Source organism: Anomalospiza imberbis, chromosome 6 (assembly GCF_031753505.1).
Source record: "Anomalospiza imberbis isolate Cuckoo-Finch-1a 21T00152 chromosome 6, ASM3175350v1, whole genome shotgun sequence".
NCBI classification, from domain to species: Eukaryota; Metazoa; Chordata; class Aves; order Passeriformes; family Viduidae; genus Anomalospiza; species Anomalospiza imberbis.
In genome coordinates, this window is record NC_089686.1 from 18,314,910 (window position 1) to 18,337,858 (window position 22,949).

General features: G+C 35.7%; 1 protein-coding gene and 2 long non-coding RNA genes across 3 annotated transcripts in view; 1 reads left to right on the forward strand and 2 right to left on the reverse strand.

Annotated features, from left to right (window-relative positions):
- The window catches only part of GPR65 (G protein-coupled receptor 65), a 452,137-nt gene that overhangs the window by 350,190 nt on the left and 78,998 nt on the right, over positions 1-22,949 (reverse strand). The window lies entirely within an intron of this gene.
- LOC137476629 (uncharacterized) lies at positions 17,076-18,451 on the reverse strand. The gene is made up of 3 exons (XR_011000476.1): positions 18,316-18,451; positions 17,639-17,707; positions 17,076-17,288 (listed from the first exon to the last, which is right to left on the reverse strand). It is a non-coding gene; the product is annotated as an uncharacterized lncRNA (long non-coding RNA).
- On the forward strand, positions 18,594-20,444 carry LOC137476628 (uncharacterized). Its single transcript, XR_011000475.1, has 2 exons — positions 18,594-18,717; positions 20,286-20,444. It is a non-coding gene; the product is annotated as an uncharacterized lncRNA (long non-coding RNA).

Below are 22,949 nucleotides of genomic sequence, written 5' to 3' on the forward strand. Positions count from 1 at the left end.
GATTACTGTACAGACCATGCAAGATTTCAGGTCTGAACTGAGCAAAATATGTATTTTTATTTCACTGTACCTTAGGATTTCAGCAGTACGTGGGTCTGAGAGAAGGCCCAGGGACAAGCTGTTTGTAATGTATATATGAATACTCTGCTTTAGAAAGTGCATTGCTGCTGTGAGCTTGGCTGTGCCACTTGGTCTCTCATGAGAAATCATCCTCAGCTTGTTTTGTATACTGCTGTCGGTTTATGCAAAGGACAGACTAGGACTGGCTTTGGAAATACCTCTAGTTTCCTCAGCTGCGTTCTTTATTCTCGCATCCTTGGCAGGAGGGATTTGCAGACTCTCCAGAGGAGAAAGTGGCTGGAGCAAGCTGCCTCACTGGTGCCTTGAACTAGAAGTCCCTCACAGTGGTCATAACTAGTCACCCTGATGTTAAATTTCACAAATGTGGGTAGATCTTTCACTGAACAGACCCTGACATGTGAATGTGGGGTTTCAATCAGACCTACCAGAGCACAGCTCTGCAATAGGCACAGAAAACAGCGGTGAAATTGCAGTGATGCTTATTTAAGGGTGTGAAGCCGGTTATTGGTGGAAACTTCATCTATGTGTACATTGCCTTATTTTTGTGCCTAAAGAAAAGACTATCTTCCACTGAAGGCCCTCAAGTTCTATTATTTTTGTTTCAGTAAGGAGTACCCGAAATAGCAGAATTGGTTGTCAAGGAGTCTATATTTATTATATTTTAAGATAGCAGCTATTTACCTATTAAGAATATCTGTCATTAGCAGTCACGACACACAAACACAAACACACACACACACACACTGGGGATTTTGAAGCCCTTTAAGCCTCTGCTGAAGTCACTGTTATGACTCTCTCTAACTTGTCCTTATTTTATGTTTGCTTATTATTGTTATGAATTTTCACAGGTGAAGCATGGTTCCCCCACTGTCCTAATTTTTCGCCCTAAAGCTGCAATCACAAAGGCAAAATTCACCAGTTTAGTTTGAATGAATAGCCGTATAGAATCAGGACTCATTTATCTTGTTGCCAAATGCCTTAAAGTTGTACCTAAAGGTATAAAAAGCACCAGTAGATGGCTCTCTAGTTCCTGAATTATAAGCAAGGAAACAAGGGAGGCTTTGATAGCTTTGACTTTTGCGAGTAAATTTGATTTGGTGACACCAGTGACAGGAATAAACTTCATGCCGACTTGCTGAAATGGGACACTTCCATTTGTTATGCCACACCGTTTGAAAATGGCCCATCTGTCCTCGGCTCACATCGACCTTGAAGATTTCTGAGGGAGCCACAGGAGTGCTGCTGTCCTGTACAGGCAATGGCTCCAAGTAAATCAGCAGCAGCATGACACCCAGCTTTTGGGAGAGGGCAGAATTACTGAGCAATGCCGTGTGCTGCTCGTGGCAGAGCAATGAACGTGAAGGTGTGGATGCTGCTACAGATGCCTGAGCCCAGTGGTGATGTCCCCTGGTAAATGGGATTAAAAATGAGCATGCTGAACATATGCTTGCACTGAAATTAACTACCAAACGCTCAGAAAAGGTTGTTGCTGTTTTACTTCAAAATAAAACTCACTGAGAAAGGGAAAGATAAAAGCATAAAAGAAATGTACTGTTAAAAAAATGCTTTTATAAATTACAGATTTTAATAATCTTTTAGAGGCAATTTAGAGGAAGTAGTAGGATTTCCTCTCTGCGCAGCCCTCATTCCTGAGCGCAGGACCTGGGTGGGCTTTCAAAGGCAAGGGAGATTTTAAGCATGCCTGAGTGCTCTGGCACAGGTCAGCAGGGTCTCCTTGGTGTATTCCTTCACAGCTTAAACTCCTTTGAATATGTGCAAAAATTACTGCAGGAAAAGGGGATTTTTAAAATTTATATGTTGCACTCTGCACTGAGTATAAATGTTGGCTGTATCTAAAAATGATATCTAGTTAAAAGCATGAGAATAGTATGAAACTCTCTCGAGTTTGAAAATGAGCAGGGAGCAGTGCAATTTCTAACACAGCAAAGCAGTTGTATCTGTACCGACTGAGATGATTATCTATGTGCTTTAACTAGATCCAAACCCATATCAGAACAATATAAGAAGTTTGGGAAACAGGACACAGAAAAGTGGCATGTTGAGACTCAATAAACCAAAATAAATTAAATTCACATATGTTAGTTTTCTCCCTAAAGTAGATTTTCTACCTGAAAAAGATTTAATTTCATGCTTCATAATGAAAAATATTATTAGTAAACTTCCAGAAAAATTGTCCTAAGTGTACTTCTGAAGGAAATGCTTTTTACAGACATTTTCCAGATAGTCTTAGTGTGTTTCAATGACTGATAGATAATGTCTCTACTATTTAACTGCTTTAAAAACAGATGCAAGCTGTTTTAAAAAGTGAGATCCATCTATTTTATGTAAATGGCAAAAAATTTGCAAGGATGTTGATATTCAAGTATCAAAATGAAAAATTAACATTAAACATTATGTGTTTATGTCAATAACTCACCCTCCAGCCCAAAGTATTCTATGATTCTGTAAACAAAATAATGGTCTGCTATGCTTTTTTTATATAAATACAAGACACTCTCTAAGACCTTAATAGCTTCCCTTGCCATTGGCAATGATTTTCAAAGTAAGGAAAGTAAAATTACAATGGAGAAAATTCAGCTAGCACTATTCTTTATTTCACTGCAGAGAAGCTGCATATAGAGAGATCATTGCATTTATATAATGCAGTAAATTTCTGTGACCTTTCCTTAGAAATGGCTAAAACATCTCACAGAACTCAGCATTAAGCACTGGTATTTTCTTGGAAACAATGCTCTTTAAGTAGTCTGAGAAACAAATATTAATATATTTTGCAATGTATAAATACAGTCATATTTGCCTGGGTAAAAGACAAATCTGAGTTTAAGGTGACCCATACCTTCTAAATTTATAATGCCCAAACCATATTTTTAATTTGCTTTATTGCTTCTATTGAGAATAATAATTTTAGGGTAAGCTAGTTTGAATTACATTGCATTCACTAGCTAAGTGAGCCAAGGCAGTGCTAACAGAAAAGCTGATATGTGGCAAAGTGCTTTCCTGATAGCTGTATTCAACTTCTACCCTATGGTAAGTCTGAGATAATTCAATTGCAATATGTCAATACAACGTGACCCTTGGATTCAAATGCCTAAAGAATTGTGAGGGATAAATTAAATTTGGTTCAATTAAATACAATGTATGTTCCTGTTTAGATGCCTATAGTGGCGATCTTATTATTTGGTAATACTAACTTATTAGCAAAATTTGATTTCACCAACCTTTGACTTTTTTGTCCTCGTTTTGTCACATGCCAGATTGGTATCTCTCTGCACCAGACTGCTTCTGAACTCCCAGCTTTAACTGGCATCACAGAACTGGCAGAGGCTGATGGGAAAATGCTCCTTCATTTCAGATTTACAGAATTATCCTTATCCCCTTTCCTGTCTGAGATCAGAAGCATGTTTGAACACTGCAGACATCTTATACCTCAAAATCAGAATTCAAAGTTTTATCTAAAAACTGTTAAAACTCATCTCAGGATGCTACAGGGAGAGAACAGATAAAGCAATTAATATATAATACAGAAAAAAAAATACTCTAGACACACTCTATGGTTTGTTTTGGTTTTTCTCCCAGTCTATCTACTGTTGGAAAGTGCCTGTATATATTCAGTCTTCATTCTAACCACTGTCAGATTACCACAATGTGAACTATACAACTCACATTATGTGGGATAAATGCAATAATTTTACAGGAGCAGAGAGAAAAACTCCAGCATACCGAATTTTCAGTAAATGCTTGAAAATAACATCCATTCTTCTCTGCAAGATACAGTATTAAGACCAGATATTTTTAGGGTTCTGAATGATTACACTTAAAGCCACTTAACCATATTGATGAAATAACTGCTAGAGAAGTCAAAGCATGCATGCTTTTAACTTTATATGGTGTACAGTTCATATAAAATATGTGTAGTATATATCTGATTCAACCGAATATATAATTTCCAATATGGATATAGAAGAATGCAAAAAAAATTATATGGTCTCAATGGACATTTCCCAAAAGTTTTTGGAAGTGTTTATGGATGCAAAAAAAACTGTTGGTAAGTACTGTTGTCAAAAAAACCCCAAGCCCCTTGTGCCTGGACGCACTCATGTAATACATTAAGGGACTGCTTGCCCTCATTGGCGTGGGGTTTTGGTGTGGGTTTTTTTTAAAAAAAGGAAAGATTTGGGGGTTGACATTCTCCTTCCAAAAGTGGCTATACCCTTGTCCTCTACCAAGTGAGACTGGAAAGAACTGAAAGCAGATGGCATAATGTAACCAGAGTGAGAGATGAAGCAAATACTTCAGAAAGAATAGTGAGAAAGCCGTTCTATCTGCATCATGCCAGGACACTTCTCAGCCCACGTCCACACTATAATTAGTTAGCACATGGAATCCATGGCTAGTAATGCTTTCACACAACAAGCTCAGAATGATTTAGTACAAAATTTAGAAAATGTGCAGGTTGAAAATGACAACTTTATTTTTTGACACATTAGGGAGTCTTTATTTGAAAAATGTTTTGATATATATATATATTTAAAAGCTCTTAAATGTATAAACATAAAATAGCATAAAGTCATAAATATCTAGTAATTTTCCTTAAAATGTATCTATTTTTCACTTTTATGTCCATGTGCTCCACTTTAAATAAAAGCAAGCTCATGCGATATTCATATCTTAATTTCATTCTTGATTCCAATACTGGGGGAGACATCAGCCTTTTCCCATACAAGTTCTCTGTAGAAATTCTTTAGGGAACTCACCTATTTCTGTCAGTGAAACTAAGTTGCTCTAGGGAACTGGTTGTGCCACTGACCAAATGAAGAAAGCCACAGAATCCACAAACCCTGATAATGACAACATATCCCTTTATGAGCTAGAAGGAATTATATTCTCTATCCAGAGCTCTCCAACAAGGATTATTTTATTGATTTTGGAAAGATGAGTGAATTGAATGTCACAAATAAATACGTTCTTAACATGCAACAGCCTCAAAAAAAATACAGGCTTAGATCAGGTCTCCAATATTTGCTCAGCTAAAGGATGCATTGGCACCTTACCAAGAGCCCAGAGGTCGCATTTAATTTACATAAAGGAGATCAGATCTCCTTCCCTCTCATCTGTTTAAAGGCAGGATGAGATTCACAGATTCATTTATTCAAGCAGATGCTGGTTAGACAAATATATACAGGGAAGTCCTTGGGTGATTAATAATGGATTTCTCTAACAAATCAAAATAATGTGACCTTGAAATACAGGGATTTTGCTTTTCCTTAGAAACAGGTATCTGAACAGTGTTTAGGTGTATTGCTTTCATTTTGTTTCCTATTTTTTATTTAAAATATTGTTATTTTTCTTTCTCTACAGAAAAAAAAGCAATGAATCTAGAACCTCTGAATTAGGAATGAAAAACCTCTCATACATTAATCAAACACATCAATTCTGCAGTGGCCACCTTTACTAGAGATTCTTCCTCTTGTCCAGCTGGGCTTAGGTGGAGAAACGTGATTATGAAGACTATCAATCCATCTGACAGCAACAAGGATATTGAAAATCACCATAAATTGTCACCAGTGTGAATTAAGCAAAGATATAAGGAAAGCAAGACCAGAAATTCATTAACAGTATAAGCAGAATTAAAAATAATAAGTGGAATTTTAATATGAACTTCTAATGAATGGTAACTGTTTTGGAAGTTTAACTGATAAATTTTAAGAACTTACCATTTTGAAAAGAAGCAATATTGTAGAAAATTGTTCTTTAAAAATGGTTGTTTTGATTGTTCCTAACTCCTAATATAAACAACACAGTTACTTGAAAACACATTATTTTATATTTACTCATGGATTAAACACTCAAAATGTAAGAAGGACAGATTACATTCCTTGTACAAAACTAAATGATTGAATTCTTACTATAAGTAAACTGCTGAACACAACATTAATTATTAATTAGGAATCAGCTGAACCTAGGATTAATTATAGAACAGCTGCTGTTGCAGACCCATGATCAAGTGTCTGCTCTTGAGTGAGCAAGGATACTTGTTTTGGGAATTCAGGGTGAGAAATTCTTCTGTGTTACTGAGGTGAATCATCCTAAGATCTCCCTAGAAAATACTTAAGAAAATGTCAAATGACAGCTCTCGTAAGAGCCTATTGCTGCTAACCCAGTTTTAATGAAGGGATTGAGAAGCAGATGAGGGGCTGGTGTAACAGTAAGAGCACGTATATTTGCAAGGACAAAAACAGCCCTTGACTGCTCCAGTGCAATTTATCCAGCCATGCTGAAAGAGATAAGGAATGCTTCCTAGTAGCAGGCAACAGTTATTTGAAGTAATTGCATGTCCAGAACAACTTCTCTCCAAAACCACATGAGCACTATGGGGTTTTTTTTGCATCTTAAGGTTTACCAAAGTGGTGTCGAATAACCAACCACAATTCACTACAGGAGGATGTCAACAGCTTGTAAAGCTCCACAGGAGGAAATCACAGACTCATAGAAAGCTACCCTATCTTAAAAGCAGCAGAGAAAGCACTTAAAAAGAAATGCAGAGTCTTAAGGAAAAGATCCTTCTCTATGCCTGGCAAACATTGCACAATATAAAAGTGTGCTTAAAGTTCCTACAGCTGGAGATCTTATTAAGGATTTTGTTTCTTAAGTCTGTCTTCCTCATTATGTTTTTAATGAGGAGATTGAAAGACCAATTTGGTGAAGTTCATGATAAAATTTAAAAATGGAAATTACTGGAAAAAGAGAATCATGCCAGCCTCTGCTTTGATATAAATGTCTGTGAGGGCTTGTGTTTTAAGTCACAAAATATGTATCTATTATTTTACTCTCAGAAGAGGGACGCAAACCCAGAACAGTTACAAATTGAATGTAATTAAAAAATATTTTCTTACTGTAGAATTGAGAGTTTTGACTATAAGAGAACCAACTAGGACCACACCAGAAACAAATAGATATGGCCACTGTATGGGTTTCAGTGTACTTTTCAAACAAATAGCAGTTCTAAGTTGAAACCTACTACACGAGTGGCAACTGAAACAAAATAAGATGCATATTCCAAAGTGGATGCGAGTTCAATGCAGGTGGGATTGTATGTGGTTAAATTTCATGAATGAAGGTTAGACAAAATGCCTGCAAAGGAGGGGCCAAAATGAATTGTATGCTCCTCCTTGTATGTTTACAGCATCCAGGGTTCTTTCCTTACTGTCTTTGCAGAAATCTATACAATTTATCACCTTGGTGCTCTGCATAGAAAATAGTCTTAAAATTCAAGAGAAGATTTATTACACTCATGATCTCTGCATAAAGAGTATCTATTTTGGATTAAGTGATATTACCCCCTACTCTCTGTATAGTTGCTCCCTGTTAAAACCAGATCTTGTTTTAAGAGCATATCAAAGCATTCCAAATACATTTAGCATGTCTCTTGGGAATGAGGAAAAATTTTTATTTTTGGAGGCATAGGAAAGCAATCAGATATGTGAATGCTACTCTAAACTGCACAGGAGGACACAGATTGCTCACCCAAAATTGGAAAACTTAATGAAAAAATATTCTTTTTGGTGCCACAGAATCCCTTTATAGGCTTATTTGTTTGTTTGCAATGGTAGCTACTATATAGTACTTCATAAAATTACATCTGTTGTATGATTTCTCACCTCAATAGCTTACTTTCTTCAGTAGTGGGACTGCTGCTGTACATCTAAATAAGAATTTCTTTTCTCAGCCCTGTTGGCTTAAATATTTCTCCTCAAAGAAGAAAGATGTTCAAAAGCTCTTTCAGTTCCTTTCCAAAGAACAATGTGAACAGCATTGAAGTGATGGATCGTTTAAAAATCTCATAGCTCTGGGACCCAGATCCTCTTTTGTTATGAAGTATCATAGCCCTGTGAGGAGCTTCTTCACTCTTGAATTCAGAGGAGTCAAGATTTCACTCATGGAGACCATTGATATAAAGTTCCAATGGAAAATTATTTTGCCTGACAGTTCATTTCAGCGTTTTGCAAAAATTGTAATTCAGACTGCTAGTATAATTTATAGGTTTAGATTATGCAGTATAGCAAATGGTTTGGTGTTATGAAGTACATATGTCACTGCATTTATTTCTGTGTGCTTTATTACCTTCTCATATAATCTGTGTATTGTGTCAAAAATTTAGAGTATAGTATCTTTGAAGAGAGAGAGAGAGTGTATATGAAAGTTTGCACTAAAATGTGTGCATTTATACAAGATATCTGTGGTAATTTTGGACTGTAAAATCATATATAATATTGGATGAAAAAGATTGGACTGTTTCAATTGGAAACCGACACTGTCTCCAAACATTCTGCTGACTTATCTTTCATTAATTTACATATCTCTATCTAATGCCAGAAAGAAAACCACTTCCTTAGGATAAACCTGTTTGAGATTAATAAATACATCAGCTCTAAGCAGTTTCAAAATAAAGTTTCATTCACTGTGATTCCAAAGCAAGAAAGAATGTGGTAAAAAAAGTAGCAACAGTAATAGTAGCAATGTTAAAAATAAGTAACACGATGAAAATATTTACTTTCATTCCAGTAGAAGATGTGCATTCCAATAAGAACTCATGAAGTCCTGAATTAGACAGTACTTGAATACAGCAGGACAATATCTGAACACAGTTAGATAAGATTCAATTTCTCAAGTATCCATAGCTAACATCAACCAAAAACTGGACAGTTGCATATAATAGGGCTGAAACGGCATTTAAGGGTCAAAGCCTTCTGCATGCTTGCTGTCTATTGCTGGAGAATCCTAAGTTTCCTATGTCCACTATTTTTTAATCAGGAAGTAAAAGAGAGACCTATTTTCATTTCCTTTGCTTTCATATACAGAAGCACATTAACTGTAGCAGCACAGAGACGGGTGGTGTAGCTTGTGCTTCAAAATGAAACAGACAAGCATTTGCCTTTATAGCAATTGATATTATAGGTACATTATGAACAAAATTCTGATCCATTTCTGAATTTATGGACAAAACTCTGTAAGGAGAAACCTAAAACTTGTTAGCAGCTTTTGCTTTAAAATGGTGTTAATACTGATACATCTTTCTGAGAAGTGATTCTAGAAATTTGCACAGACTCCAGAGTAGCAGAGCTCAGTTTTCCCAATAAGATTGTAAGACCGAAAGTTGCATTTCTTCAGTTTTCACAATAATATTGTAAAACAACAAGAAATGGATCAGATATTGTTCTTGGGCATAAAAGAACCAAGAATTGTTCTTTTGAAGCTACCCCAGCATACAGCCACACCTCTGCCCCAATAGCGAAAACTGAACATCAGAAATAGAGAATAAAATGTTGGTTTGTGTTTAGGGCACACACCAAGGAGAAGGAGAATCTGAATTCTCTTTTCTGTGCTGAGGATAGTTTATGCATTTTCAAAGAACACATGCATTTGACAAAATATGTAAATGCCCTAAGCTGGGAGAAGGGCACAAATATCTGCTTCCAAGTACGACCAGTAGCACATACAAACATGATCTCAACTGATCATACTGTTTTGTGTTTTCAGACCTAAAATCTTGATTTAATTTCTTCACTGTGATACACCTTTGATTGAAGTGGAGGATAACTTGATTATGTTCACTGAGCCAATGATGAAAGCACACACATACTGTTGCTCTTTACACCTATGGCCTTCCTAATTGGATACAAGCATTTGAATCTCTGGCTTCCAGATCTCTTGAAAAGGCTTTAAACCGCAGATGACTGTGATAGGAATTGAGTCTCTGGATTATAAATTCCTCTAAGAACTAAATAATATTCCTAATTTATACATTTACACTTAAAAATCTCATTTCCATGCAAAATATTACAAACCGCGCAACAAAATATCATGCTTTCTTCCCCCTTTGGTGCAGAAATTCAGTAAAAGGAAGAAGAGACCACTTCTGCACTGAATTAATAAGCTTAGCAGATACAAAAATTAGTAGGCATGGAATTTGGAATAAAGTGGAACTTTAAAAATTAATTTCTTGATCAGAAACCTTTTGTTTTATTTTTGCTTTCTGTCTCAGACTCATCTGGCTGGAAAGCTGAAGATTTTGGATTCCCTCTGTAAGTAAATAAATTACTGCTGAGCTCTCAACGAGCTGTGGCTTCTGAAAAAGTGAAAATCTGGTAGACCAGCTGCCAGAAAGCAGTCTCAACAAAGGTGACTTGGCAAGTAATCAGAGAAATGTTGAGAATTTAATCAAAAGTGACTTATCTCTATGAAAATCCCCTAATTTGATGAATAAGCAGAGTCCAGTGACCCTCAAACCCAGTTACTTCCTTTGTCCATGGCACTTTCCCTGTACAAGTGATTCTGTGACAAGGAGCTGCTAAGAGCACTCATTCCACATACTTGCCAGGTATGTGAAAAAGCATGTTACTCTGCTACATGGGGGATATTGGAAACAGAAATTCTCTCAACCTCCTGGCCAGAATCAGGCTCTAACCACAGCTTTCACAACGTGAACCGCACACTTACTTGCTTTGTGTGAATGTGTCAAGAAAAAAATGAATGTTAAATATCTCAGACAACTGGTACATCTGGCTTTTATCCTGTTCACTGCCTCACACAGGAAGGAATATGGTTATTTTTAAATCTAAGGACCATGTGTTGAGCCAAAGGAGCATAATTCTCCAGCTGATTCAAAGATGATAGGAAAAGATTTTAAATGCTTTAAATTCAATAGGCTCATTTATCATCTGCTAAATCTTCTCCCCCCCAAAAAAATCAAAGGCCTCATTTGTCCTTTAAGAACTCATTACAACTTTGGTCCCCATATAAATCCCCCAAAAAATCCACCCCAAAACATGTACTGTAATACAAATAGCAAATTTTAAAAATCTTCAATAGTAGCTCATCAACCCTTTATGAAAACTAATTTATTAATTGATTGGGACTTTTCAAGCAGCTGTAACATGTAAACAATTCCCACCATGATGGTGTGACTAAATCATGACCAAAATTCCCAAACCTGCAGTTTATTAGTTGTCCAGCAGCTCTGTGTACATATTTTCTTTCATTTTTTATCTCTTCTACTAAATACTTTGGGTGTTTTCAAGCTATGGTTACTATTGAAAATAATTTCTTAAACTGCATTTGGTTAATTGGTATATTATTTTACTGGACACTCTGGAACCACAAGTACTAGGACTTTTTCATAGGTGTAGCAATCGAGTCACTCATAACCCCATGTCCTGCAGCTTCTATAAATACTACTTCCCCGTGAATTGACTGTGAATGACTCATTTGAAGCTAATTACGATTGATTCACTTGGATATATGTTTATATACTTTTATATTTACATTTTTGCCAGTCTATGTAGAGACTGAAATAAATAGCATTTACAGTCCTCTTCTTTTAAACAGATAAAAGAGTTTATCTAGGAATATTTTGTACATTTGCAAAATAAGGCTTTGTCAGTACTTTGAATAGCTAAAACATTTAAGGTTTTGACTAACTATTTTAAATATGTCCATTAGAGGATATTATGTCCATTTAGAGGATATTAGTACTTAAGTATAGAGAGCTGTAGTGATTCAATTGTTCCTTCTTATTTCTTGACAATTTTGGTTAGTGTACTGTATTTTATCTAGCCTCAATAGTCTTATTAACTTTAGCAGGTATAGTAGAGAGACCTCACAGCACACGAAGTAAAGATCTTCTTTAAACATAATTTTAGGAAAATAAACCCAGACAATTATATTCATGCTATTTAAAAGGTTGTAACATTTAACGTGTTTAACAATTCTTTCTGGATCTGCACAGATGAGATTTTCAAGTTAAAAAAACAGATGAAAGCAAAATGCAATATAAGAATTGGAGGCTAATGGTAAAATCAAGAGTCAAAAAATGTGAGCTCTATTTGTACTTGTTGTACAAGTACAAGGGGTCAGAGGCACCTAAATGCTTTGCCCTCTGTTTATCTGAGATGGAATCTGTGGCAGTTTGCCTGTTCGATGGTATAGAGAATTACAGTAAATATTGTAAATCCCATTAAGTTGTCATTAAAAAATTAGCCACATCTGCATCAGACATATCTGATGCTGGTTATCAATTTTTTTTTTTTTGCTTAAATTCAGCCTTCTTAGTCTCCTCTTCACTTTTTGCTCCTCGTTGACTTATTGATCATGTCTTTGTTATGTTATTGTTTCCATGTACATCAGAAGGCTAGGATATTTATTTTCAAGCTGCATATTATTCCTTTTGGTTTTCAACAGTGGTCCCAGTTAAGTGAAAACAGATGAACCCTTTTTGGGAAAGAAGAGGGAAAAACAGTGAGACAAACAGCTAAGGAACTTTTTTTTCTGTTTAAATATGGTATTTATTTCTGAGATCCTAATGATCAGATACCCAGCTCAAGATAAATACCCTTCTGCTAGTCTAGTTGTGCACAGGGTATATGAACCTCACGTGAAGGAGCAAGTAGAGGTTTTTTCTTCTCATCTGGCATTAATCCTGAACCCCTACTGTCCATCATAGTGCGGGACAGTTTTGGCCCCAGGCCAGGATGAACCTTTTTGTCCCCTTCACTTCTGTTCCTCCTTGTTCCCTCTCCTGTTTGGAGCACAAGCCCTGCAGTACTGTGTGCTGGGCTATCAAAGCTCAGTAATGGAAGGGATATCCTTGTCCTGTGGAGGACAAACTTTTTTGTACATGTACTGGTTTCTCATGTACAACTGTACTTGAAGTTTCTTCACAAAAATAGTTAAAGTCACCTACCGTACTCACACACTGGTACAAGGGAAAGATTTTCCTTGATAACACCTAGGTGAGCCCTAATTAATTAATTAATTAATAATAATAGTAAATGCAGAACGTGTAAAAGTATGTGAATGCTGCATGGCAAGCTCAGAAGGGATTCATATGCTTAAGTTTTTGTAGATTGTTAGGCTTTTAAGTGGGAAATAAAATGAAGGTATGGAGACTACAGTCTACTACATGAGGCACCTGTTTTAGTTAATGAGATTTTTTTTATATATTGAGAAAGCAGTGACCAGTACATTAAAAAGCTTTCTAAAAGTCCTAAGATCGTCTAGGTGAAAGACATTAATTAAAAAAAAAAAACCAAAAAAATATTCACAAACTTTGTGAATCCCCTGGAGAGCTGAATGTTCTCATTGCAAGGAAATCCCAGCCTCTAGCCCAGAAGAAATCGGATTCTTCTACAGATTCCTAGCAAAAAATAAGCATATTTTTCTGTGGCATTTTTCAGTAAAGATCTGCTTTTGAAATGTGAAAGAAAGTGATGGAGGGAGAAGTTAATTTTCAGAATCTGCATGAAATACTCAGAAAGGCATAATGCAATTTGTCATGTGTATCTCTCCGACACATATATGATCTTTATTTATACATGAGCATCTATCATACCACATCTTTTCCAAATTTCAGTACTCTTTGTAGATAGAGATTTTACACAGATGCTTCTTGTGCTCGTTGCCCTTTCACAAAGCATGAGTGCCTTGCTCTTTTAAACACACATCTCTCTTTTATAGCTGTAGTCAGTACTACAATTTAAAGGACTGGACTATGTCAAATGAGAAATCATATACTCTAAAATAATTAGTAGAACCTTCTTCCACTGCCTTCCTCAAACACCTACTCATATATGGTCAGTGGTAACTTTTTAAATATTTGCAGTGTTTCTCTGCTTGTACAGCATGATATAAATAACATAGCAATACTACTTATAACAATATTTTCCTGCTACTGAGGAGGAATAGAATCCCAGCCCTAAGTCTCTGGTAGGGTTCCCATTTGCTTTATGATAGGTCCAGATTTAGCTAAAGAAGACTACAATCTGGTAGACTTTGAAAATAAAGTCTGAACCTCATTCTTCTGCTGTCAGGGCAGGCTTTTCCATGCAGCAGCCTACACAGTGATGAAGTGAGTCTTTGTCAAGCCAGCTGTCTCTGCCTGAAAACTTGCTTGTGGTGCTGAGAGAAAACTTGTCTCCATGTCTCAAAGGGATAGTAGTCTTTTTACTTTTAAATAGCTTTTTTCTTCATGGATTTAAGTGTGTTTACATTTCTTTGTCCAAGTGCTGATTCTGTTTCATTGCTGGTTTTCCTATCTCTGGCTTAAAGATGTTGTTCATACTTATAACTTGTGGGCAACAACATCATCAAGCCTCATACTAGGAACATTCCTTGGCAGAGCTTTTCCGACAGGTGATTTTTCCATCAGGGGATTTTTCTTCATTTTGACTTTGCTCCTAAACCCTCCACTCAGTCTATCTGGATGCTGGGAGCCCATGTCAGACTGACTGCAACAAAATCCTAAGATTTGTCCTCACTTCTCCTCAGTGAGATACTCATAAATATAATAATGTTTTCTAATGTAAACTCATAGTAAAATTCACATATTTCTTCAGTAAGATTGAAGAGAAGTGTTTAGTAAAACTTAGTGTGAATGTATGCATGAGATATTAGAAAGGAGCTAAATCTTGCTGTGAAATTTTGTTCTTACATTACAGGGAGGCTCAAAAATCAGGGTCTCCTCAGTTCCAAAATTAGTATTTGATTTATTTTCAAAAAACCAACATGTGGCAAAATGAAAAATTTGGATTTTTGTTTTCTGCTTGATTTTTTGACTAATCTGAAAATCATCTCAATTTTTTTTTTACTTCCCGAATCTTCAAGGATTTGGATTTTATTTTTACCTAACCAAATGCATTGTTGAAACCAATTTTGTCTCAAGGTAATCATCAGATACACAGTGAAATGAAGTGTTTTAAATGTTTTTACTATTTACAGAAATAAATTGGGCTGTAAACAGAACTCTAATGCCACTTGGGTACAAAACCAACATGGTTTTGATTAATTTTCTTCTGGAGGAAGACCAAAAACTGCTTTTGAGCATTAGTTAGGGCACTTATCCAGATTGACATAAATAATGTCTTCTCCCAGGGCCTGAACACCTAGTTCTTATGTTTAATGCCCTTATTCTAATCCCTGGGATAGGTGCCTTGTCAGATGTCAGGCAAGGGTGAGAAGTGATTGTTTTTCTACTTTCAATCTGAAATTGCATTCCAGACCAGTGTTTTCCAGAAATTGATATATCTGAGAAGATAGAAGAATGAATTTTTGATGCATCATCACTTTCTGAGAGAAAAAAGGAAGCTTTGATTTTAAATTCCTCACTACACAATGTTCCAAAATTCAATAGTAATTACAAATTACCAAAAGAATTGGTGCGCATAGAATGAGTTGTCAGACAGACAAAAAGGCTGAAATTTAGTATGAGAACAACCTCATGTTCACTGTGTTTTCTTCTATGAAAACAATTCAGCTTCATTAATCATTCTCAATATGAGTTTGTCTGTTCCATAATAATTTATGAACACAATATCAAGTTATTGAGATACTTGTTACATGAAGATGGTTAAATTTTATGGAGGGTAAGCAAAATGTGAAGACAAGCTTTATCTTGACTTTGTAAATGCTTTTGGACTGGAATGAGATGATGGCTGAATTACTACGATGAAGATTTTGCTCTTTGCCTTCTGCCACCTGAGACACTTCTTTCCCCATCTAAAATCAAGCAGCAGGGAACCAGCAGAACTAAAGAATTATAGCACTTACAAAAGAGGATACTTCAAAAAAAATCTAATAATATAGATAAACCAAATTTTTCTCATATGAGAAGCTTCCAGACCTGCTTGGTCTGCATAGATGAGCGGAGTATGTGTGTTTTATCCTTTAAAGTGAAACAATATTTTTAGAAAGTTGTGTTGACAAGTAATTCACCTCTGGTCACAGACTACTTAAGGGAAGAACTGCCAAATAACATTGCTTTTGTTGGTAAACAATAAAAACATACAGAGTACTGTGGTCAAGAGACTATTCTAAAAGTGAGAAAATCATTTAATTGTTCCCCAGGACAGGTTAAAGTAATTTTGGATAAGAACCAGATGAAGGAGAATGATACAATTTTCCTTTTAATCCTGAGAGAAGCGTTACCTCATTTTTTGAAAAAAGGTACTGCCAGACAGAGCAATTTAAATCAAATAACCCTTGCTCCACCGAAAACCTGAAGCAAACCTCAATTAAATTGTCAAAATACCCCAGGTATTCTGTTTTCAGTATCTTCAGTCTGATTCATCTAGAACTGTAGAAAAAGGTTAATGATTTTTTCCAACCCACCTGTGTAGAGTCAAAAAGCTTCATTTGCCTCCTTTACCTTAATCAAATTGAAGCCATATTACAACCATTGAAAATCTTCTTCAAAGAGTTGAAACATTTTTAGGCTCCTTCTACTTCTTAATTCCAGTGAAACATGCTGTGTGTCCTACTTAGGAAGAGAAAATTGCACCTTAGCATTCCACATAGCTACTGCTAATTGTCACAGGTTTGTTATCTGTTATATACTGCTTTAGATACATTTTTGTACTTAAAACTCTACTGCTGCTTCATAAAGAGCATAGCTATTATTTTCAAGATCTCTGGATGCTGTTTCTAAATCATTCAAGTGAAACTGAAGTCATTTACACTTACACTTGAAGTGGAATATGACATGTCAGATTAAAGCCCTCCATCTAAACATTATTTATTTTTGGTAAACCACTACTTCAGCTCATAAGGTAATTATTACTTGTAATGATAGAAGTACTGCAGGAATACTCTGCCAAAGTTCATTTAATTTGCATTTTAATATACTACATCTTCTTTTCATTAATAGTGCTGATACAGGAATTTAAGAGACAAAATAAAAATGTGGGTGTGTTTGTGGATAACTCTGAAATCCACAGTGGCATATAAAAGAAAATGAGAATCCTCTCTTTGGCACCATTACTGAAATTCCTCTCCACTTCTTTTCTGTGTGAGCTGTGCAGATAGTTTGCCATAATTCACTCAAGGAAATGGTTCAGAGGCAAGGAGGTAAAGCCCATGTTACCTGAACTTTCATCTCCTTTTTTTTTTTCTATTGTAGTGGAGGAATTTACTATGTGGAAGACTTTCTTTGTTAGAATTTTAACAACTTAGTCTAATAATGTGCCATATTTTTCCAGCAAGCATACAGATTTGCTTATTCAAAAGGCCTCTCAGAGAACCCTGTAGTATAGTTATCATACTTGCATTTTGAGAGAGCTGTAATACAGGTCTTAAAATGTCATTGACAGCAGCAGATTTGTAAAATTTTGTATGTGCCACATTAGTATTAAATCCATCTAATGAAAGCACAAATAAAAGTAGAGTTACCAGAAGGCAATACCTACCTACATGAGGAGGCTTGTTTGAATCCTTTGTGAGAGATATATTTTCTAAAAAGCCATAATTGGAGATGAAAATCAATTTGTCACAAAGTCCCTTTTTTCACTCTTTTCACTCTTTCCTTAAGTGCTATCCCTTTATCTGTCTTGTCTGAAAAAGACAGCTTACCCAGCTGTTTTCTTGTGTATCCTAGATAAAATGACCATATCTTCAAACAGATGCCAAACAGCACAATTTTCTGATGGCACTTTTATAGAGTTACAAAACATCTTCACAAAATGTATGGTGCTGTGCTTTTAAAGTTTACCTTTGCCTCAGTATTATCAGCTTATGTTTCAGTAGTGACATATGTGCATCTCTCACAGGAACTAAGGAACTGAGCAGTAGGAGATTTTTTTATTAGAAACTTTAGATTTTGAGCTGTAATTTCACATTTTACAGAAAGCTTTGAGATCCACCCTGAGCAAAAGAACAACTTTTATAATGAGTCTCTTTCCTTACGAGCCAGTGTTCTGCCTCATTTATTTCTTTGAATTGTTTTACTCTGCAAGTAGTGTCATTAAAAGCAATGTTAGATCAATCTGAATCTTGAAAAGAGAAGGGAAAATATATTGTAGTTTTTAGGAAACAAAGCAGAGAGTTCAGACAAAAAACCAAACCCCAGAGAGCTCAAAATCTGCCATCAGTCCTTTGTGTAATGCATTATTTAGCTCAGGACATACAATTTTGTTTAGATCATACACTTCCTCCAGCTATCTTTCTCTATTCCTTGACCCCACCCAGATGTGTCTGCCTGATGATTTTTAGTGTTTCTATTTCTTTATAAGGTATTGCTTTAAACCCAGTTGGTTTAAAATTAGGTCTCAGATGGAGAACTGAGACACAGAGAAAGTTATAACCTAGGGAAACTATAACCAGCACAGTCACAGCCTGTAAGTAATGTTGCCTAATATTAAGTTGGTTGATTTAATTTTTTTCCCTCACATTGATATGCATTGACATCTGAGTTGTCCTTGGGTACTGTAATTAACCTCCTTTTGTCACTCCCTTGAAGGGGACTAGCTCTTCTATAGGTTCTCTTGCTGTTCTGTCATAGAAACCCCAAGAGTATGTCCTAGATACTTCAGGTGATGTCAAGTGGCACTGGACGCCAAGCTGTACACAGGCAAATCAAGCCTTAGAAATTTAAGTCTGGTCACAGCATCAGACCTGTCAGGATCAAGTGATAGTTAATCAGCATCAAGACTGCAATTTGTCTTCCCAAATGTTCAGCCTACAAATCTGCTTTAAGATGAGGTATATGGCAGCGTGAACCACAATGAATTCACTGACTTTGCATTCCCTGACTAAGATGAAATCTTGGGTCACAATGGAGACACAGATGAGGTGAATGCTGACATGAAGACCTTGATTGCTGATCTTTGTATCTTGACTGGTTTGCACTTAGTAATTTATTCCTTTTTATTTTTCCAGTATGCTTCATAAAAATATGTATAGTCTGCTGTAATCAGTGGAATATAATGTTGTTTCCATTACCATTTTGAACACAAAAGCTCATCTACTTTTTAATGAGATAAAAAAAATCAAAGTCTGACCATTACAGGCAGCCAGATTATCTGTGAATTCAGTGTTGAATGTGGTGGTTAGTGAAGGCAAGTTTCCCCTCCATTATCTCAGAAAGGCTTTTTTTGGTTTATATTATCACTGATAAATGTGTAGCTGGGTTATAGTCAAGATGTGCAATGGACCAGTGGTAGCTGCCTTATCATCCCGTGGCCAAACTGAGAAAGGGAAACATGATTCTAAAGCAGTACTATGGAGTTGGAGTTATGAGGAGAAAAAGTGAGAAAGAGAAAAGTGTTTAAAAGGATATAGGTGCCCACAGTAAATGGTAAAGGAAAACATTAGCTGTTTCTGTTTGTCAGAAAGAGAATGGGGATCCTGAAGGGCCAAGTCACTGAGCCAAACAAGACATCTCATTTTGTTCCCAAATATTTTTGGAAAATATTTTTATCTGTCTTTTGTGAACTTCCCCCAGATGACTCGCGAATCAAATCAGGATCAGTAACTAATGATTCAAAGTCCCTCAAAACTATGCTAGTTATTTCAGACGAATCTTCATATATATGACCATGCAAATTCTTCATGTTGTTCTTGTGAAAAATTGCCTCATAAATAGTTCTGGTAAGCGAGGCAGCAGACAACTTAAGTGAAACATATCATGACAAGTATGCAAATAATGTCATCAGGCCCAGCCAATACAGTGTCAGATTATGAACCAGATCCAGCATCTTTGCTGCCACATGGTGATTCAATGTTTCTGGACTTTGTCAGCAAAAAATAAATCATGGGTCTGAAAAACTTGATGCTATTTTTCAGACATGGCAAGCAGATATGTACAAAAATATCTTCAGATCTGATTTATTAAGATCACCTTTTTGTCTCTGGAGAATAACTGGAACACATGCATTTTTATTTTTTCCTCCAAAATGCTCATTTATGGAAGAACATGTTTCAGCCCCTAAGTGATTATTCTATGCTTGTCAGTTTTAGATTGCAGCACCAGTTCCAATAATGGTTTCTGAGGTGATGCTGAGGCCTCTGAGGCTGGCTGGCAGAATTGCTAGCATAAAACTAATGAGTATCCTGGCATGACCCTGCACTGTTAGGACATGAAGGCGAAGGGGGAAATAAATTAGAAACCTGGGTGTGTAGAAAGAATATCTGTAAAGACACTTAATGGAGTCTAGAATAGAAAATTAATCACCCATAATAATTAGGGTTTGTGAGACTATTTAATTCCATTTACACATATTTTCCATCCAATGATTAATGAACTCTGGGATAGCTTGTAAGCAAAATCTGAACCTGATATAAGCTTTAGAAGTGTGTAGAGTAGAGAGTTATTAGACCACAACAGCTTTAATCTGCTGATTTCATTCTATATCTAACAGGTTTCACATGATCTTTGGGTACAAAATGATGTGGCACCAATTTAAAGTGATTTTGGAACATACATAATCTGAAAGTGCTTGATATAATCTAAGTGAAAAATGGTAAATTGAACAACATCAGTGTGAAGCAGACTATTACTAAACTATTAGAAAGCTGAAGCCAGTACAGTTTATTGTTTCTAATTCCTCAGCCTCTAAAGTCTTAGTTAGCTTTTCACTTTTTCCAGGTCAGTAATATGTTCATTTTTTCTAATACAGTCATTTACTTCCAGCTCTTCTTCTGAGGATAATTTACCATACTTTAAACACTGGAAATGTTTGTGTTAAAAGAACTATCAAGCAAACAAGAAAAAAGAGGCATTAAAGATTTCTATTGTATTCTTTTATAATTAAAAGTAAAAAGCTTATGGACCTCTCCTGCTAGTATTCATTCCTTTGGGTTTTGGGTATCCTGGATTTGAATTGAGACATAAGTCCCTAACAACTGACAATTTTTAAGGAGAACCTGTACTGAACATTTTGAGAAATCTATTTTTTTTCATTCCATTAATCCTCTCTAGTGTGCATATCAATGCATATTTATTAAATCACTTAAGTATAGCTAAATGCAAGCCTACGTAATATCTTGCTTTTGTGAAAGATAACTTCAATGAATTCATATCTGGGTAGAATTTCATGAGTTAGCAGAGTCTATCAAAAGTAGAGTGGAAGAGGTTAAATGTTTAAACATAGTGGTAAGAATAGAGTAGGAAAGTGAATGGTTTTCAGTGGAAAGGGGATTTGATTAAGTAGAAATTCTGAAAGTCCTGAGGTGAAATTGGAGACAGTTGAAAAATAAGATTCTGATCCACAGCTTGTAAATTTTACTTTTGTCTTCAGTGCATGCATACTATTGAAAGCTTGTTTAACTATCTAAGACTTTTGGAAAGAACACTCTTGTAGAAAAAGTGAATCATAGGGAATGCTCAAAAATATTAATTATGGATCAAAAGAAAGGCTGACTCACTAGACCTAAATTTATATTTATCTGTATAGAAGTTTAACATTTGACAGGTACCAAGTAGCTGGTCATTTGGATTTCAACACAGTCAATAGACATAACAAGTATGAGTATGAAAATAACAGCTCATTCCAACTATTTGTATTCATGAGATAATTCTCTCTGGAAATACCTTCCAGAAGTTCTCCTCAGAGAAAATGTAAATGCTTGGCTGCTGATACAAAACAGGGTGAAGTGACTGAAAATCCAGCATATTGTGCTGACATCTAAAAGGACCTCAGACTGAATAAAGGGCTGCCAAAAGCCTCACGAAGCTCAGCAAAAGAAATTTCCAAATTCTACATCAGAGGAGGAAGAACCCCATATACCAGCACATGTTGGGAGCCACCTTCCTGGAAAACATCTTGGCAGACAAGGCTTAGGGTACTGGTGGACACCAAACTGATCATGAGGAAGCATTAGGGGAAGCATTAGCATTAAAAAATGAACTATTTTGAAAATGTTGTCAGTTTTCTATCCAGTACCAAAAGTTCCTGCTGCATTAAGCCCTGCTGATTCCACCAGCTACTGAAAAGTTAGTTACCAATACACACAAATTTAGATATGTGATGATTTACTTATGGTTTTTCACACTCTGCCAACTGATACCTTTACCTTGCAGTTCTTATCCAGCCCTGTCACAGTTCAATGCAGCCATCTGTAAGCTTATGTGGAGGAAAGAGTCTTAGCAGAATAAAGAAAGGGAGCTCAAACACAGTCCTACCTAAAAACGATTGGAAAAGTAAAGCTGGTAATGCTCTGAATGGATAAAGGGAGCTTACCTTGAATTTCAGTTACTTCAACCCTTCCTTATATAATGATAAAATCAGTGTTTATGCTTTGGCTTGACAGCTGAGTGAAAGTGTGTCAGATATGGCAAATACATAAAAAGTTTTTTGCAACAGAAAAAGTTTTATGTCTTGCAAGTAACAGGTCCTTTTATATACAAACCTGACAGGAATGCATGTAAATGTTCCTGTACAAAACGTATCATGTCTGTGAATACCCCTTAGGTGAAAGTATTTTTGTTAAATAAAACCAAATAGGACTCTATATGCATTTATTGAGTAGACTATAAGCTTAAACTTTTTTTCAGCTATATTTTTAAATTCAAATAGTGGGGACAAAAATTTTCACATATTGTCAAAAGGTACTTACAACATCCTGTAGAAAGTTATCAACATAGAATTGCACTCTGAGGGGTCACTTTGCTGTATCTAACATTAATTTATTGTTTTTGAAATGTATTTGCTTATAAATAATCACTAGGAATAATGCACTTTTAAAAAGCCAAATTTCTTGTATATTACATTTTAGAGCCATTTCTGAGTCAGAAATTATCACTGACACAGATAGCATTTGAGGTCAGAAGTTAAATAATGTCAAGAACCAAGAATCTGTGCCAGACAAGGTATATTAAAATTATTAACAAATATAATGAGAATTCCTCTGAATACATTATATAATCTTAATGGTTTGTGTTATTGAAAGCTAGTTGCTTCAGAGGACTGTTCTGGTTTATTTAACATACATATAAAAATTGCTCTGGCTTCTTTAAATATATATCTATATACGTGTGTGTGTGTGTGTGTGTGTGTGTACGTACACTCAGAAGACAACAGTTC